This window comes from Rhinopithecus roxellana, chromosome 17 (assembly GCF_007565055.1).
Source record: "Rhinopithecus roxellana isolate Shanxi Qingling chromosome 17, ASM756505v1, whole genome shotgun sequence".
Lineage (NCBI taxonomy): Eukaryota > Metazoa > Chordata > Mammalia > Primates > Cercopithecidae > Rhinopithecus > Rhinopithecus roxellana.
The window spans coordinates 59,050,560-59,064,910 of NC_044565.1; positions in this window are offsets into that span (position 1 = coordinate 59,050,560).

The window sequence follows — 14,351 nt, forward strand, 5'->3', positions numbered from 1 at the left end:
TCCAGCCTGAGCAACAGAGTGAAAACTTGTCTCTAAATAAATAGATAAATAAATTAAAATATCCAATTTTCTTTAGAACACAAGGCAGAAGAATGGCTACTTTTATTGACTGTAATATGGTTTGTTGTTGTTGTTGTTGTTGTTGCTTGAGACGGAATCTCACTCTGTCACCCAGGCTGGAGTGCAGTGGCACAATCTCTGCTCACTGAAACCTCCACCTCCCCGGTTCAAGCAATTCTTCTGCCTCAGCCTCCCAAGTAGCTGGGACTACAGGCATGCACCACCATGCCCGGCTAATTTTTGTATTTTTAGTAGAGATGGAGTTTCACCATACTGGCCAGGTTGGTCTCAAACTCCTGACCTCATGATCCTCTGGCCTCGGCTTCTCAAAGTGCTGGGATTACAGGCATGAGCCACCGCGCCCAGCCTGTAATATGGGTTTTAAAGGGTTGCCTGTTTAACTTGGGAAACTTATTTAAGATCAAATGTTATTTTATGCCTTTATGGTCAGTCGACCCAGAAGAAAACAGGATAGGCATGGACAAGGATAAGCAGGGTATGATAGTGAACTGGTAATTCTGGTAGATACCACTTTTAAACCTCTTTTAAAGATTAGGGTATGTTCTTTGAGTGAATATGACTACCTGGTTAAATATTAGCTCTTCACAAGCTAACAGATGACAGTGGTGTTTAATTTTTACTTCTCTGCCATTTTCTAAATGATCAAAAATTAAATCTTGATTCTAGTGCAATGATTCTCACCTTAGCTTACTTCACTTTAGAATCATCTTGGATGATTTGAAGAAGTACAAATTATCATACCCTATCTCCAGAGATTTGTTTTCAATTGATCTGAGCATCAGTATCTGCTAAAAGCTCCCAAGGTGATTTTAATGTGTAACTAGAATTGAAAACCACTGATATAGTGTTTGATTTATTGATTCCCTACTCCAGGCTGTGCTTATTCTCTGTTCTAAATACTCCAAATATTAGAATCAATAATAAAGCCTCCATGTGGCTTCAGAAAATGGGGATTTATTATGTTTCAACAAAAAGACGCAGTACTCAAAGATAAGGTAGGATAGGCAAATGCTCAGTGACACTTCCAGAAGTTTGGGTCCCTTGAGTCTTGGTCCTTTCTTCTCCTGCACAGGGCCATACTGTGGCTGCTGGGATCAATGCCTGTGGTTCTGGAAATCCATCCAGGAAAGATTTCTTTGGTAGGGAGATGGCAGTCCTTACCCTCTAGCAAAGTTACTAAAGCATCTCTAGGCAATTCAGTCTTAATCACTTCTGAAAGGTGAGATACTGAAACTATGGTTCCACACTATAAAAAATTTCAGCTGTTGTCAAAAGTAGAGGAAAGGCCATTTCTGGTGTCAAGTGTCCCCTTGAACAGTACACAATTGGAACAAGAAGTATGAGGCAGAGAGAGGGGGACTTATTGGGCAAACACAAATTTCTGGCTGACCAAACTTCAGACAAAAGAGCAGAAGGGATCCCTACCTGCAACATGGAAGTGAACTTAAACTGCCCAATGGGAGACTGAAATCTTCCAGAAAAAATAATAGGTCTGTTTTCTTGTTGCATGAGAAAAATCAACCTTGAAGGTTTGGGTCCATTAATAGTTGCCTTGGTTACAAGGGGCCTATTTGTTACAAGAAGAAAACATAAAATGGATTCAAAATGGTCCATTCTGTATGTGAGATGATTAAAAGGAAAATATTTTAAATGTGAGCAAATGCAACATGGGGGAATCTAAAAAGCTATGACAGCAACATTACCTATGACAGTCGAAAGTCCCTCAGAAATATTCTCTTGCCCATGGACTGCTGCCCCTACCTATCCCTCAAGTGCCTAAAATTCAGCCAGTGAAAAAAATGAAAAATGAACCCAGCATACTCTCCTATATTCTTAATCTCGGATGGTAGCAATAACGACCAGCCTATGCTGGCCTCCTGAGATTTACCTAGATTCTTCCTCCTTCCACCTCCTCCCCTCCATGCCCAATTCCTTACCAAGTTTTCCTAATTCTCTTTCTTTTTATCTCCACTAACTCTGTTCTAGTTTAGGTTAGGCCCTCACTGTTGCTCGTGCAGGTCAAGGATTGTCAAACTATAACGCTTGGGCCAAATTCTGACCCTCCACCTATATACGTAAATAAGGTTTCATTAGATGACAGCCATGCCCACTATTTACATGTTATCTAGGACTGCTTTCAGGCAATGATGACAGAAAAGAGTAGTGGCAACACAGACCATACATGGCCTAAAAAGGCAAAAACATTTACTGTCTTACTTTTGATATATATACTTTTTAAAATGCTAACTCATAGTCTAGGTTATTGCAGGTTATCCTACCTCCATGCCTACCCCAGAATTCAAACTATCTATCCCACTGCTGATTAAATGGTGTTTCAAAAATACAACTCCAATTGTGTATCTCCACAGCTTAAAGGCTGTTAATGATTCATCAACAAAAACAATTCCAAATTTCCAGCCTGCCTGTAGGACCCCTCACTGTATCTTCTCCCCCATTCCCAGATGTCCTCGGCTCCTGTTCTTCTCTCTGTCAGGCAGAAGTGCTTTTCTTTCCTCAGGAAATCTAAGCTCCAATTTGACCTGAAGGTCATAGAGGCTTGCTTCAACCCACAGAGGGCTTATTAGATCATCATTTCAACAAAGCAAACTCTCCCTTAAAGGAATTTACTTTCCAGCTTACTTTACTTACTTTATCATGTAATGGTCTTGTTAGGGAAGGGGATCAGAAAGCTCTACCCTTCAAGAAGAAAGGGTTCATTCACTATTAGAGGTTATGGAAGGGCTTTTAGAGGCAATTGATTGAACAAAATTATATAATTATGAAAAATAAAGATATGTTTCAGAAATAATAAGAAGTTCTTGGTGGCTGCTGTGTGGTGCTAAATAGCCCCAGGTGAAGATAGAATAGTAGTGTGTAAAAAACCTTTAATGCCAGTGAGGACCTGTTACATTTCTGTTACCAGCCGAACTCCTGATGATGATAGGACTTTGGAAATCATCCTAGATATGAAAAACCAATCCAAGATGTCTAAGCAGAGAAATGCCAGGATTCAATTTTCCTTGTAAAAGGGAATCTGCTGACAGTGAGAAATAAGTGGAGGGGGAAAAAAAAAAAAGAAAGGTAGTATGGAAGTAATTATAGCAGCCCAGCTGAAAAAATGGGAAAGCTTAAATTTGTGTTGTGGCATTTGGGATCAAAGATGGAATTAACAATTAACCAGCTTTGAGGAGTCAGGATGATGAATTAATATTGAATCTAAGGCTTCTAGTTTGTACAATTAACTGACTAGATTTTGAGACTTACAACCAAGATTAGGATTACAGGAGGAGAATCTCATTAGGGAGACAAGAGACAAGGGCAAGTAATGAGTTTCATTGGGACATGCTAAGTTCCATACTTGAGGTTATCTTGGTGGATCTTCCAAAGATGCCATTAAAAACTTGTACCTGTTCCTTTAATGTGAATTTGAGGCAAGAGACTGAAATAATGTCATAATATGATATAGATTATTATCAAAGATGGGGAAGAGGATTCACTACTCAATTCCTACCTACAAATAAAACTGAGATGAAGTCTGGAGAGTGACAGAAACCTTGAGAAAATTTGGCTATGTCATCAGCATTGCCCAGGAGGACACCAGGAACATCTTGATCCATGTTGGTTCCATGGACCTCAGGAAAACGAATTGTAAATCAATCAGAGGAAGAAAAATTCTGACTCTGTCTACCAGAAACTTTAAAAGGAAATAGAACTCAAGCGGATGGAACCACTAAGAAATTAAGTTCAGGATATGTTTTTGAAAATAATACCTAAAATAGAGAAAAAAAAGAGATATTTTATAAGAAAATGTTAAGAGAGGATTATCCCTAAATAGCCCAAAGGCCCACTTAACTGAGTATCGGTAGATCTGAACAACCAAAAGATGCAACATGTTCACATGAGACAGAGAGGTAGCTGCATCTCTGTCTCTGTTGCAGAGGCGTCATCCTAGTTTTGCTGAAACTGGATGATGAGGCAGGTTTTGATGAGCACCATTTTCAGTTTTAAAAGCTGAGATCGTAAGACCAAGGTTTCTGTGACCCTGCTGAGGGAATTAGGAGCTATAAACCAGGGGCATCATGACAGTGAGAATTTTTCTACTTCACCTTGCTTACTTATTTTGCTTATAATAAAAAGATCCTATGAGTTTAACTGAGGTTACAATAAAGAAGGGAGTAGGTACTAGCAGACAAGACCATGTTATGCTCCACAATCGGCCTGAAGAGAGGGAGCCTAAAGAGAACAAATAGGTGAGGATAGTCATTAAAGGAGAAAAATAAAGGATGAATTTCTAGGTCTTACAGCAGGGAAAGGAGAGCCTGAGATGCCAGCCTGTATCTAAGAAGGAACCATCAAATAGCTCTCATTTTATGTTAGATTTTTAAGGAGAGTGTTATGGAAAGTATCAAAATGGCAATGCAGCTAAGAGCGATGCAGCTAAGGGCAAGTATAGTGTTACATCTCTATCAAGGAAATCTGGAATCCAGAAACCACTAAAATTTCTAGAGAGAAAGGGAATAATGAAGTGGGTCATCTTGAGATGATGATCAAGGAATAGACACTCTGCTGGAAGGATGTCAGTGGGATAGAATTAAGGCAAGGCACTCAACTGTAACTTGGCTTTTTACTTCTCCATGAATGATTATCTCAGTTTCTTCATTCAATAAACAGTCTTCATGCATTTGTGCAAGCTACTATATTCGATATTCAAAGAAATATACAATATCTGCACTTCAAAAGACTTACAGTCCAAGGAAGGAAACTAAAGCCAAGTGAAGACCAGGCCCCAGATGGAAAGGAAGTCATGTGAGAGTACAGGGTCACTGTGAGGGGTTCATGTGCACAAGTCCAGTCAAATCCCCCAGCCCCGAAGTGTGGGACAGGCCTACTGCTCCTATCTCTGAGACACAGAAGGGGAGGAGAGAGATGCCAAAGACTGGAAATGAGCAAATACAATCATGAAAAGAAAATAAATATACGCCTTAGCAACTGAAGACCCAGAGCTTGATATTTTTAGACTCTGGCCAGCTGGCAGAGCCAGCCAGGCTAACAGGGCCTGAGGCTGACGCGTGGCTGCATTCTGGTTCTCCCTTCTTCCTTCCTCCCTTTCATAGATTCTTGAAAAAATAATTTTCACTCTTTCTTGTGAGGCAACAAGACACTGCAGGAATAGCAAAGGCTTGGCAGTCAGATTCTCCTTCCTTCGCTTGCTATTTGTATGACTTTGAGCAAACTACCCAATCTCCCTGAAACTCAGTTTCCTCATCTATAAAATGAGAACAAAATTTTTGCCCTCATAAATTTGTTGTGAGATTCATTGAGAGATATGTTTAGTATTTAGTTCAGAGTTTGGCAAATGGTAGCTGATCAATAAATTTATTAATTATGATTACTGTTCTTCCTTTGCCCTCAGGCACACGCATACTTCTCTTACCACCTGCCCCTCCCTATTGGACTATGAGTTCACATGAACATGTTTTTCTTAGCAGCTATAGCATCTCTCAACCACCAACCCCACTGTTAGGTGGGGACTGCAGATACAGCTTTCCCAGCCTGAAGACCTTTGTACTTCTCTCCTCTTGTACGCTGCCCTCTGCTGACCACATAGAGTTGATGCAATTGACCCTTCAGGTCTTAGACATGTCAGAATATAGGAGAGACCTTTTCCCCTGACCAACATTTAGAATTAGTTGCTGATGAACAAATCAGTTATACTCATATAGAAAATAAGGGGACAATCACCAAAAGCTAAAACTGACTCATTTAGAAAATATTTGCTGCTAAACTAATATCATTCTTCATAATGATACCATTGTAAGTCTAGTTATTAGAAAATACATTAAATAGAACTGCCATAAACACTTACCAAATATTTCCTAATAATAATGTGGAAGTGATGTAGCACTATTAGCTGAAATAAAAAGTAGACAGGAGGCTTCATGGCATGGTTGGATAATCACCATAGAACTGAAGTGAATGAATTTTGAAGATTATACAAAGGCTTCATCAATGGCCCTATCCCCATCAACATCTTTATAAATGACATTAATGAAACTATAGGCATTTTATCATATTTTTCAATGAGACAATATTAAACAGACTGGTTTATGTGATACAAAGAATCCATCTTCCAAATACTCTCATGAAACTCAATTTAATAACTAGCTATTGAGTTGCTTCTGTGTTCAAAGTACTATAATATTGTTCTAGGCACTAAAGATAGGCTGACCAAAAATAAAACATCTATCCTTATAGAGTCAATGTATTGTGAAACCTGAAAATTCCTATTTCAATTTTGAAACAACTGCATTAAAACATTTGAAACCAACTCATTTTTCTAAATGGCCTACGCAAAACAGAAACAGAACCAATAAGAAACAGATAGATATAAGATAGATAGGTAGGTAGATAGATAGATAGATAGATAGATAGATAGATAGATAGATAGACAGACAGACAGACAGCTATTATAGGAATCAGCTCGCAAGGTTATGGAGACTGAGAAGTCCCACAATATGCTGTTTGCAAGCTGGAGAATCAGGAAAACCACCAGTATAATTCAGTCCTAGTCCAAAGGCCTGACAGTCCTTGAAAAAAGACTCCATCAATCAACAAGCCTATTCCACCCAACACCTTTATAAATGACGTTAATGAAAATAGAAGAAATTTTTGCCTTATTTTCCAATGACACAATATTAGGCAGAATGGCTCATGTGATACACAGAATCCTCTATATCTTATCGTTTCTGTTCCCATTTTGTATAAAATTTGAATTTTCAGGTTCCACAAGACATTGACTCTATAAGGGTGAGTTCCTTTTTGCCAGGGGCATCAAAATTTGAGGTCAGAAAAAGGATATCCCAGCTCAAACACAGAAACCAAATTCACCCTTCCTTTACCTTCTGTCCTACGTAGGCTTTCAGCTGATTGGATGAGGCCTGCCCATATTAGAGAGGACTTTCTACTTTTTTCAGGTCACCAATTCTAATGCTAATCTCTTCTGGAAACACTCTCACAGACACACACAGAAATAGTTTTACAAGCTATCAGGGCATCCTTCAGCTCAGTCAAGTTGACACATAAAATTAACCATCACAGCATGTTTCTTGGTTGACAGACAGGAAAATTAATAGAAGCAGTGTGTATGTATGCACATGCATTGCACATGTGGGCATATTTGTGGTAGAGAAGCAGTGGCAAGTTACTTTTCTTTTTTCAAATATTAGAGACATGCTATGTCCTTCACCATAATGGACCATGGTAGATACAATTTTTGCTGCAAGTATGCTCCCCTTTCATTGTGTCTTCTAGTAATAAAATCCCTCTACGGGGAAACTATTTTAGATGGTCCAGGTACAGCTAAATGCTTATACTCACCCTGTCCAAATAACATCTAGACCCCCTCCTGGGGTGTCATATGACGCAAACCTGCTCAGAATCCTCCACTGGATTTTTGCTCATACTATTAGAGAAAAAGCACTTGCATTTCTCTAAGACTCCAACTTTAAGACTCACATAAGCCAGGAGCTACTAAGGATCATGTCTTCCACCACTCCAACAGAGCCTGACAGCAAAAAAACTAAAACAGAGAAAAGAAGAGCTTAGAGCTTTAAAGAGCTAGATTGCTCTTGTTGTGGTTTGAGTGTCTGGATCCTCCAGAACATGATGTGAGATTAGTCATTGGATCTTTCTTACATATTATCTTTTTGCGTCATGTGGTTTGTGTGGGTTTCTGTTATTTACCCTAAAAGAAAATCCTGGTCATCATTTTCACTAAACATTAAGTGCCTTATAAAATGTGTCTTCCTTACTGATCTCTGTAACCCAGTGCCAACATAAATTCCTGGTAGTCAGTAATTGCTAGATTCTGTTGAAGTAAACCAAAGTTTTAAGGAGGTTGATTTTGATGCAGTTGAGGACAGTCTTCCTAAAGACCGGCACAGTTCAGCATCAGTACCAATTCTAGAACAGAAAGCATCAATATCAATGTTCAAACTGAGATTGTGAGGCTGCTGAGAATCAAGACTTGGGGAAAACACCCTGTAAGTGTCTTAGGGTTCCTTCTGTCCAGGATTATAGAAAATACCTGTCATGGTGTTTTTATATCAGTTTTCATGGAAATTAGCTCATCTTTTGACCTTTTATTCATTTGTTTTAGGCTTTAGAATATATGAAACAGTAATCATTGAAAAAGGTTGGCATAAGGCAAGCTGAAAGAAAACTGAAGTAGTATTGAGAATAGTGTGGTTAGAGTTTCAACTCTGGCTGAGATTCTGAATGTTCACAGACAAGGTATATAAGGCTTCCCATTCATAAAATGTGTACATATTCCAAATCAAGAGATTGCACTTAAAACCATATAAAAAAGAGTAAAACTAGAACAATATTTAGTCATATATTTGAGGGAGGTCTAAAGAAAAATATGAGGAAAAAAACAAGAGATAGAAGAATATAAATATAAATGGAATATTCAAGGGCAGTGGCTGTCAGGAACCAAACATGTTCACTTTCTTGATATCTAGGTAGATGCCACCATATCAATCATACATTGCCATATCAAAAAGTTCCTATAATCAGACCAACTTTTAAAAAGAATGTTTAATTAGACTCACTTCTTTCATTTTATGGTCTTGACTATCCTCTCAATTTCACATTTTGCCTGATCATTTCATTTTTATTTGGGACATAAATACAGGTATAAATAAAAATCTGAAAGCAAAGCAAAGGTTAAAGATTCTTTGTAATATGTAAGCCATGCAGCATCTTTGGCACCAAAACTGAGACTGAGTAGAGATCAGTATGGTCCTGAATACATGATCACCTCTACATTGGCTTAATGGCTCTGCATAATGGTTCTGCAATGTTCCTATTCTCAAGGACCATTGTTCAAGTTCTTAATCTGCTTAGCTGCTCATTTATGTATGATTTACAGTTTCCTTTATTTCCAGGCAACTGCAGCACAACTGTTTTTTTGTCTTTAGAAACTGTTTTGTTGCAGTAGGTAACACTAACTCTGACAATGTTATTACATCACTAATATGATTTGTGGTGTATGCTGCAGCGAAATTCTGCCACCTTTTCTGAGTAGCGAAGTTGACTCATATCTACTCAAACAAAATAATGTCCCCATGTCCTCACTGAAATGTGTGAATCACCATGATATTTCAATAATCATTGAACTTTTTTGCAGCTAGCCATCATCTGACATTCCGTGTGACATGGACAGGTCAGAGATCACAGGGTAGAAAGGAAGAAAGGAGATGGTAAGTTTGGGGAGGGGGTGGATGGAGGAGGAAAGGAGACATCTTTCAGTGTATAAGGCTATGAGCACCTAATTTTTATAAGAAAATCCCCAATTTCTAAGACAAAACCAGTCTTGTAATCACCTATTCTTCTGCTCTGAAAAAGAAGGCAAACATGCTTACAGGAAAGAAACGAGAAAATGGTGCTACGTAATTTAATTTCACATTCTAACCAGTCTTCTTTTGTCACATCCTATATATAATCATGTGAGAAAATCATTTTAAAATGGTCTCAAGTAAAAGGAAAAGTACAAGATGAAAATTTATGTAAGGCTGAGGGTGTTATTTCTTTCCTTTGCAAAGCTGTCTTTGCAAATTATTGTCATATTGCTCTTAACAATAAAAAACAAAAAGATTTTCAGATATAAGCAAAGAAATGTTGCTTTTGACTGCTATTTTCTTAGTAATATGGCAAATATTTAGAGGGGTAACATATATATACAAAAATAACACAAGAGTCAAAAATCATTCCTGTGGGAAGTACTTTTTAAAGTATATAATTAACCTCAAAGAAAGGCAAGTGAAGGACACCTTTCAAAGGTCCTTTCCTGCACTGTAGAATTAGTGTGCTTTTTTTTCTTTTCCAAATACAGAATGACTTTCTTTGATTCTCCTCCCACACACTATTTCAAATAAACCATGCAGTATGAAGCTTTTTAAATACTGAGATGTTTAAAAGGTCATTTTAACATCTGAAAATGGTCCCTTAACATTTTACAAATATTTAGGAATTTTGCACACAAATTTACTAGTTGATGAATTTTGATGTCGGCATTCTCTAATAATTGAACCCTAGACAATTAGGAAATGCTCAGAGGTGTCGCTGTCATCAACACACTTGATGACTCATTGCCCCTGCATCACCAACCACATGTACGGACAACAGACAACAGCTAAGGGTAGATGTTCAGACTCCATTCTGAGAGATAAAGAAGGAAGTGATCGAAGCAAAAATAATTTGGGCAAAGTGAAATGACGAACATTTCACTAAACAGAAAGTCAAATAAATTAACACTGTAAATGAGTTTACCTTTTGAGGTATAGGAGCAGAGTGTGCAGAGGGAGCCCCTGAGATGTTTCCACAACTGACTTTCTTCCTCTGGACACTCTGTACAACCAATGTGCCCAGTGACCACCATTCCTACCAGGCAATTACATCTCAGTCTAAAAAATAAAACATTCTCTTCCTGGATTAGCAAAGGAAAGGATTAGCTTGACAATTCTGGGGCTTGTGTCAAAGACTGACTTGGGTCAACAGATAGCAGAAGGAGAATGCAATATCTATAAATATGTGTGTAGCATAGATGCTTTAGTGCTATCATTGCTTAATTTGACAGCACATTAGAACCACCCAGAGATCTTTCAAAATTCAGATTCCAAGGCTCCAGAATTGGGTTTTCTTGAGGCACCAGAACTGAGGGAAGTGGGAGTGGGAGGAATAGATGAGGCTTTTCCATGTTCAAAACCACATGACAAGAAAAAGGTAAAGGTGAGAGAATTCAAGTTTTCTGTCTCTTAAGACCAAGGATACTTTTACCAATTTCTATGTCTCATATCACCTTACTTTCTCTCAAATCAAGTAATTGAGTTACATTACTTCTAAGTCTTCCTCCTGCTACTGGTATTTTAATCACTTCAAATAGCAATGAGCACAAAATCCGTCTCCCTCGGCATAGCCTAGAGGTTGGGCCTGCTTCATAGGCAAGTGCAATCACACAGTGCCCGTGATTTAACCATGCATTTGATTTAATGCTTTGTTGTCATCATCTTGAAATTCTTAGTAACTTTTTATAAAACAATTTGTGGACAGGCTACCTTCTTGCTAATCCTCACATGACAGAGAGCAGGGAGAGAGAAAGCAAGTGCTCCAGTGTCTCTTCTTATACAAGGCAGTAATCCCATCATGACGGTTCCACCTCATAACCTAATTATCTCCCAAAGGCCCCATCTTCAAACACCATCAAACTGGGGTCTAGGGTTGCAACATATAAGTTTTGGAAGGGCACATTCAGTCCATAGCAGAACATGAGGCTTAGCTTGAAAGACTTCAATAATCCCTTAATTACAAATTTAGGTCTCAGGATCTACCATCCTCAAAGCAATGATAATACATGTAGTGATGTTTGCAAAGAGGAAGGCATGGCAGGGTTCCAAGCAGGGCTTGATTTAGCCTGCCATTCTGCCAGGTGGAACAAAAGGGAGAGAAAGTACCACATGAACTCCTGTTTTTATTTTTTTTTTTTTTTTTTTTTTTTTTTTTTTGAGACGGAGTCTCGCTCTTTCGCCCGGGCTGGAGTGCAGTGGCCGGATCTCAGCTCACTGCAAGCTCCGCCTCCCGGGTTTACGCCATTCTCCTGCCTCAGCCTCCCGAGTAGCTGGGACTACAGGCGCCCGCCACCTCGCCCGGCTAGTTTTTTGTATTTTTAGTAGAGACGGGGTTTCACCGTGTTAGCCAGGATGGTCTCGATCTCCTGACCTCGTGATCCGCCCGTCTCGGCCTCCCAAAGTGCTGGGATTACAGGCTTGAGCCACCGCGCCCGGCCGAACTCCTGTTTTTAATTACATTGATCTGTACCAGCAATAAAGAGGAAATGTATCCCAATCAATGCTCTGGGAATTGATTAGTCGGGTTATCAATGTCTTTCTGGAGGGACTGGGGGGGGAAGAGAAAGATAGGAAGAATGAAAAGAGACATAAGAAGATTTGAGATGAGCAACTTCTCCTGCAGTCTAGATTTTAAAATACATTAAAATGTATTTCTAAGCCTCAATAATATAAGCTAATAAAGGAGAAAGAGAGATTAAATGTAGAAAGTCCATATTAGGGTAATTTTCAAAGAGTTTTAAAAAATTATATAAAGCTTCTTAGGGGTAACATTTCAATAAACTACCATGAAGAATTTCCCAGTTTGACAAGTCAGTTTTCCTGAGAGAATAGAGATCTTGGCAATTTTGTGGATTATTAATTTGGTAAGCAAATCTGTTCTTTATGAATTGAACAATAGTAATTGCAGATTTCAAATCAGTAGATACTGAATTAACGATATCCCTGTGAAGAATATTTCTCTTCTGCTTAGTGCAGGACAGTTCTGTAATAGATGTTAAATTCAAGCACCTACTTCTACCTGGAAACCTGAACCACGAAATCTTCAGTGGCACCTAGAGAACTTGATACTAGTGTTTCAGTTAGGCAATGTGCCTCTTCCTGACAGCTTTCTCTAAGGGATTGCCCCATGTTAGGGACATGGCAGAGAGCATATTTTAAATATCAAAATACTCATAAATGACTGAGCAATCCTCGAAAGGCTTGGATCCCAAATACTGGCAAGGGAACTGAATTCAAGGACTATCCTCAACGAAAGGAACAACATGTAGTGAAAAGAGCATGGTCTTTAAAGTCAGCCTACCTCCATGCCAGCTCTGCCTTTAGCCCCGGGGAGCCTCTGCAAGGTACTCTAATGGAGAGGCTTCACCTGGTAAATGTGGTAGGAACGCTGCCTCGAAGAGTAGTTGGGAGCATCTAATGAAATAAAAAAGGGGAGATAGAGGTGAGATGGAGGATCTCCATAAACTATCATTCTGTAGTTTGTAATTCATATCACTGCTTTTCTTTAAACATCTCCATTAAAAAGTATAAGAGCCAGAGGGATCACAAAGTCATTTCATAGGATGCTTCCCCTTAGCAGATGAAAATCTGGTCTTGCTCAGCACCTTATGAAGAGCTTTGGATTACTATGAGGACTTAACCCAAGATTTCCTTACTTGGGGCTCTTTCCGCCACTCCCTTTCTCCTCTGGGAGCCACGTCTTCAGGACAAAGGCCACCTGAAGCAGCAAAGCTAAAAGGAGGCTGAAGGCTTGTGTATCCCTGAGTCTCATGTAGACAATCACAGACCAAAGTCATATATAGTCTAACACACCGTACTGCGTCATAATAATAATAACCGTTCCACCTGCTGATGGTCGGCTGGGTGTAAAGTGCTGTGCTCACAGCAGCCCTGTTTCCACAGACAAGGGAGTGGCCACCAGGGTCAGAGACCTCCTCAAGCTGGCCTGGTGGGTCCCAGGCAGAGCCTGACATCAAATCAAAGCCTACCTTTTCTAAGATTCCTGGTCTCTTTATGAGGAAGGAGGAGGAGGAAGTGGGGAACCTTGAATAAGTAGATTCTCCAGGTAGTGAGAGCTACCGTGGCAGGCTCTCTGGAGGGGGCAGTGCCTGCTGCTGGATCCCAGGGCACAGGGTCCCGGTGGAACTTACTTAGCCCTCCCTGAGGGAGGCGGTGCCAAGCCTTCACTGCAGGAGCTGCTACTGCCCAGGGAGGATCATTTTAAACACTTCACCAAGTTGCTCACTGCAGAGAAAGAAGGCAATATTGAGTTTTCAGAAAATCTGAATTGGAGATCAGCCAACTCAACTTGAGAAGCAAAGGGAAACAGTTTGCTGCAGAGGATTCCATCATAAATGCTGTGTGCATTTGGGCAGGGTGTACGGGGAAAAGCAAATTGAACAGGGGCAGGGTCTGTAGCCTTAAGACTATCTTCAATAATTGGACAGTGGGGCTTACAGAGAAGGCAAGTCCTGAAAAACAGTCCCTTGACAAGGAATGTAAGAAATTCTCCTGCAGGAAAAAGAAAGCAAAAGAATTGATTAATTAATTAAGGAATCCACTGCTATTTTCACCTCGGGTCCAGCTACTGGTTTGGAGATTTTCTGCCGGCGGCAAACCTAACATGGTACAAGTGCCATGCTACAGAAAACATTTGTCTAATCAGGATTTTGTTATCGGTCCCATCTGTTTAACAGGATTGCTCATCACCTCAAAGTTAACTAAAATCTGTTTGTTATCAACAAATTACATAAGAGCCTAGTAAATATTTTATGAGTAGAACTATAAATATTTCCTTCTCTGTTCACAGGAATAAGTGAAATACCACTCCTATAAATTTCTCTGCCCTTCTGCCTGGCCACC